The sequence below is a fragment of the Eurytemora carolleeae genome, unplaced genomic scaffold (genome assembly GCF_000591075.1).
Source record: "Eurytemora carolleeae unplaced genomic scaffold, Eaff_2.0 scaffold1973, whole genome shotgun sequence".
Taxonomy (NCBI): Eukaryota; Metazoa; Arthropoda; class Copepoda; order Calanoida; family Temoridae; genus Eurytemora; species Eurytemora carolleeae.
The window spans coordinates 24921-30959 of record NW_019397863.1 but is presented as its reverse complement, the minus strand read 5'-3'; the positions used below and the strand labels follow the sequence as shown (position 1 = coordinate 30959).

The following is a 6039-nucleotide window of genomic DNA, read 5'->3' as shown; positions in this document are numbered from 1 at the left end:
CACTCAATTTAGAATTTCAAAACCAGGCCAAGAAAATTCCCTTTGGTCTCCTGAGTTATGATGGGTCAAACAAACAAATAGACAAACTGAGATTACAACTTTATCTATTTATATACTATTCTTGTCCGGGTGTTTGTCTGTTTGTTCGAATCCAATAAACGTCAAAACGGCTGAACCGATTGGGACCACATTTTTTGTGGGACCTTGCCTGACCCCATGGAAGGTTTAACAAAATTCAATTTTGAAAAATTTTGAAAATCCTCGAAATTTTTGTTTTGTTTTTGTTTTAAATGTATACAAATGGAACATGATCACAATTGAAATATAAGGTGGGCGCGAAGCGCTCTAAAAGCCTAGTATAAATAGATTCACAAAAACTGATTAAAAATATTGTTCGGTAAATTTACATTGTTCCTCTTTGATTGGTGTTATTGTGAATGTAAAAAAGTTCTCTTTCTTTCATAAAAAGAATTTGAAAAGCTTATTTTGACTCTAAATTTTTTATTTCCAAATTAGAATTGAACTATTGATGATTTAGTTTCATCATTTCTTCTCGTTTTCTTCAGTGCACGAATCTTTTTCGCCCTAAACAGAATTTTTTTTTTTTAAATTAACAATTTTTTTCTTTTAAAATTCCTACCTCCGATTCCTCCTCAGAAGTTCCCTCGTGCTCTTCTTTCTTTCTTTCCGCCTAAAGGAATAATCATTAAAGGGACTGATCTCGAAAAACGATTAAAGGTGCGTTTCATCAAAAAATTTCGTCAGGTTGTGGTTATAACCTGCAAGTTTAGATCCTTCTTTTATTAAAAACTTAAGTTTAGAATGAGCTGTAAAAATTGGCACTATTTTTTTCTAAGATTAGAAACAAGTGAAAATATGAAAAACTTTTAAAATTTGTCATTTTAATAAATATATATAGACAATCTTTATGTAGTTTCTTAATGTTCATGTTTAGCGTAACACCCTGTTCTTCCATGGAAACCATTGATGTATACAATAGTAATAAATTGTAGTTCTCCTTGTCCAGACTCCATGTTCAAATGCGAATGCTTTGGGAATACTCAATGTCACATTTAATATTTGTGTGTCAGTTAAAATCACCTTTACTTCAACATTTCAACTTAGCTTAGTTTCTGTCAGAAATATACCCCAACTGGGCTCAAGGAGAAGGTCGAAATTCTTTTTCGACGTCAGCGGTCAAAATGTCGGACCTCGTATATAAATAAGCAAAAGCAAACATGGATGAATAAATTAACAAATAAGCGCGAGGCCGCGTGCATCAAGTTGAATAAATAATGCCGCGGAGTCAAAACTCAGAAAATCCGGGAAAAGTATAAATTTTTAATCAACAAGAAAAGCTTCCAAGGATACAAATATACATATACAAGCTTAACTAGGGAGGTTTATTACAATTTCTGGATCAAACCAGTTTTTCTGAGAATTATGGCCTTATTAAATATTTACGGGAACTTTTTTCGTGACATTTTTTTCTTGTCAAAATCGTTTCATTTCCAAAACCATTTGTCTTGTTTTTTTTTATCCACAATGTCTATTTATTAATAGTACTTTTTAGCTTTTGTTTTATCATTATCAATTACACGAAGGATCGAGTAGTCGATGGGGGAAGTAAAAAAGTATGTTTACATTAATACATAATAGGATCTTTTCCCCCCCCCATTGATCCTTGACAAGCTTTTTTAAATGAATAAGAAATGTGAATATATCATTATCAATTATCATATTGCAAAGTCAAAGTAATAAATAATAACTTGATTCTGTTGGTTTAGCAGTACTGTACTATATCATGTAGATAAATTCATACTAAATGGTATATGTAAACTGAAAAGTTTCAGACACTAAAATGTAACCCTTATAAGCTCAAATACACTTGTTAAAAGGTTAGTCTTTATAGTGTGCATTGACAATGTAATAAGAAAAACCATGTTTTCCCTTGAAACCATCCAGGAAAATTCTATATAATGAACAAAAAAGTTCTACGAACTCAAACTAGTTTCTAAGAATTTTTGAAAATTCTTGTGAAAGAGTAAAATATCTTAAGGACATAAAACTTTAAATCTTTAATTTAATGGAAATAATTTTTTCTTGATTTTCAAAAATGTAATATTTGTTTATATGCCCCTAAAGTGGTCGGATAAAAAAAAATTTTAGGATTCGAAAAAAAATAATATTAGATGGACGAGTATTTCGAGGTGGCTCTGATGAGACATTTTGGAGAATATGGCTCCCCCCTCGCTTAAGAGGCGATAAATCAAAAATCTAAAAAATCAGCTTTATCTAATGATCTAGCCTCTGCATTGGTTTAATATTTTCTACATGTTTAAATGCCCGTTAAAATTAATTAATAAAAGGTGTGACATGCTAACATTTATAAACAATAAAATATTTAATCATTGATGGACAAAGCCAAAATCAGGCCCGTAGCAAGGATATATCCAGGGGGGGTGCAAAAAGGGGCGCCGGAGGCATTTTTTTTTTTTTAACAATACTTAGTTTGTTTTTACAGTGATACAAGGCAGAGGTATAAAAAATATTTAGCTATTTATTTTTTTGTCGTGAAGGTTAGCCGTTACGTAAGCAGAAGAGATTTAAATAGTTGAGTGTGTAAACTTGTATAGGGAAAACTTAAGGGAAAACCTGGGTTTAAAAACTAGTCGAACATAAAGCATAAAGTAGATAAAACAGTGAACAGAATTAATGCACCAATCTTAATTTAAAACCTGTCAAATAAGAAATAAATGGTATTATAAGTTTTTCTGTCAATCAATTTGGAAGTTTGTATTGCAAGCTACGTGAATAATTAATAAACCTAGGTTTAAAGTCTGGTACTCCAAATAAACCTAGGTTTAAAGTCTGGTACTCCGAATAAACCTAGGCTTAAAGTATGGTACTCCGAATAATCCTAGGTTTAAAGTCTGGTACTCCGAATAAACATAGGTTTAAAGTCTGGTACTCCGAATAAACCTAGGTTTAAAGTCTTGTACTTCGAATAAACCTAGGTTTAAAGTCTGGTACTTCGAATAAACCTAGGTTTAAAGTCTGGTAATCCGAACAAACCTAGGTTTAAAGTTACCTCCATCCTTGCAATCCTTCGTCTAGCTGCAGCTTTCTCCTTCTCCCTCTTCCTCTGATGGGTCATTGACATTGACAGCATTCTCTAGAGAAATTAGTATTTCTTATTATTGTTGTAATCATTCTCTAGGGACATTTTAGTATTATTATTAACAGTTTAATCATTCTTTAAATATATCTTTATTTTTATTATTGTCAGTGTAATCAATATCTAGAAATATTATATGTATTATTATTATTATCAGTGTAATCTTTCTCTAGGAATATCATTATTATTACTATTATTATTATAGTAAATTATTACAGTGGTAACCAAAAAACACTGGAATGATTGCTTGTCTGTTATCTGTTTTTTTGTCTGTTTCGATCCATAAAACGGTATCCAATAGTCAGAACGACTGAACAAAATTTTGTGTGGGACCTCACATGATCCCAAGGAAGGTTTATGGATGCTCAGGATTTCAAAAAGTGGATCCACGAAAAAATATCATTAAATCTGCGATTTTTTGTTTGTTTCTGTTTTATATTGTACTAAGGGAAGATGTTCATTGATAGATCCACAATTAACAGTTGAAAAAGAAGATAAAAGCCTAGTTACTTAAAAGGAATTGAGTCTTTGCCACAAACTCTGATTTTCCTATCCTTATAACTTTGCAGCCCAATGTCGTAGACCTTAGATATTTCATCAATACTGGTAGATCAAATAATTTGAGTTTGAAATATCATAGTTTTACACTATCCAGTTGCTTTCTGCAGGTTGATGATGTATTTTTATCATTATTATATTGCTAACATCATTGTTAAAATACATTATCATTATTTTTATTTTTTTAAATATATGTCGCTTACGATTTTCTAATATTCAGCTGAATCATATCTTAAAAATTTTAGTTTTCAGCTGAATCATATTGTTAAAATGATAGTTGAAAAAAGAAAGAAAAAAGAAAAGAAAGAAAGAATGTCCTCTGCAGTAGTATAATTATAATCATTAATAATATAAAATTAATGTGCATAATTTTGCTGTGTCTAGATTAAGGATTTTTACTATATTCAAATTAATTTAATAATTAACCCAATATTTTAAACATTACTATAAATATAAATGTTAATACTAACCTTGCTTGATATGAACTAAGCTTTGATTTACAAAACTAGAAAAAGGACAGCTCAGGGTTCGTAGTTTGTTGTTTGTTACCATGGTTTAAACCCTACCCTACATACACACACAAGACAAACACATAGGATTTAAGTTAGGGGGGTGGGGCAAGATTTTTTTTGACTTAAAAGACTCATAAAGAGTCAAAATTAATGACTAAAGACTAAACTTTTCACGCATAGTTTATTAAAACAGATATTTTCCCTGTTTTGCACTAAGGTTTCTTTCCCTTAAGCTTGCTATTGAGAAGCTATTCTAAAAAAACAGGAACAAAAACTTCCAAATTCAAGGGGGGCTACGACGCCCCTCCCTGAATCTGTCAGGGGGCGAATGTCCCCCGCCCCCCCCCTGTATCCGCCCCTGCAAAAACACAAAATTTATATTGTTTTGCTACAAACTGTGAAATTGTTCAATAAATATATTAAACACTACAGTCATAGACAAATAACATAACAGTTAAAACACTAGATGTCGTCTTTTCAAGATTTAAGTGTTTCTCGATTACAATAACCCTGAGGCAGAAGCATAAAGGAGTTCCGCACAGGCAGCGTTGAATTACAAGACAGAGAGAGAGCTTACGCGTAACTCCTTTGTGCCTCTGCCTCAGTGTTATTGTGAACGAAAAACTCCAAATTTTTGAAAAGACGGCATCTAGTGTTCTATCTGTATTGTTATTAATTTATAACATTAGTATTAAAACTGAGGAATATGAAGACGACATTTAAGTTATAGATAAGTGTATTTTATGGTGTTTCAGAGCCAATAGGTTTACTAGTAACTTATCTGAGCACTTATTAAGTGAAATGGATCTATTTAGTATTTACACTGCACAATCGCTGTGTCCTCATGTTTAATGGACTATTTAAAGTTATAAGTCTAGAAGTCGTTTTACTATGGTATCACTGTAAACAGTTGTTGTCTAGGCATAGGCATGACTATTGATTACTTGCATGGACTATAACAGAACAGACAAAAAACGAATACTGGCCAATTGGAGTAGAAGCATGACCAATGTAAGGATTAAGCGATTTTTGCATTATTGTACTTCAGCTTATCCCATTTTTTAAAAGAAAAGATCGAACGGGCATAGGTAAGGTTAGGTGAATCACATATCCTTAGTTTTTAACTTATCTTTAAAATCTCAATTCCTTTAGCCCAGTTTTTTCTTCTTCCCCAACATCGAAAGTAACTAAGAGTTTTTGTTTAGTCGAAAGATTAAAAAAGGAACTAAACACTCGCCTCTAACGCCAATTTTCCTATCCCTTAATTTTGAAATCTACTAAGGTCGAAACCTCTAAGATATCTATTAAAAATTAAATGTGATGGGTCTAGGGATGTCAACGTTTTAATTTTTTTTTTGAAAAACGACAGTTTCGTTATGAAAACTACGATAAAAAATCGAAACGATCGTTTTTTCATATAGTTAGTCTTTTTAAATGGTCGTTTTTAAAACGATCGTTTTAATAAAAATCGTCGTTAAGTTAACGACTAACCTTCGTTAAAGATCGTTAACGAACAGAGGAAACCGACCTTAAGGGCATCTGTCTTAACATTGAGAAATTTTTAAGAAAATATAAAGAGGTTTTAGCTCCCCCACAACTTTTTAACTTCATGTAAGACGACATTCAATAAAGTTGCATGTTATTTTTTTCAAAAACGATTGTTTTTCCAAAAACGACCGTTTTATAAAGTTCGTCGTTTCGTTAACGATCGTTAACGACGACCCTTTGTTAACGGTCGTAACATAATTGTCAATAATTTTTTGTTTCAAAAGCGATCGTTTTTAAAAAACA

General features: G+C 31.5%; 1 long non-coding RNA gene across 1 annotated transcript; it reads right to left on the bottom strand.

Annotated features, from left to right (window-relative positions):
- Nucleotides 1-462: 462 nt before the first annotated feature.
- LOC111716146 (uncharacterized) lies at nt 463-4227 on the bottom strand. Its single transcript, XR_002768419.1, has 4 exons — nt 4207-4227; nt 3092-3175; nt 641-691; nt 463-585 (listed from the first exon to the last, which is right to left on the bottom strand). It is a non-coding gene; the product is annotated as an uncharacterized LOC111716146 (long non-coding RNA).
- Nucleotides 4228-6039: the final 1812 nt, after the last annotated feature.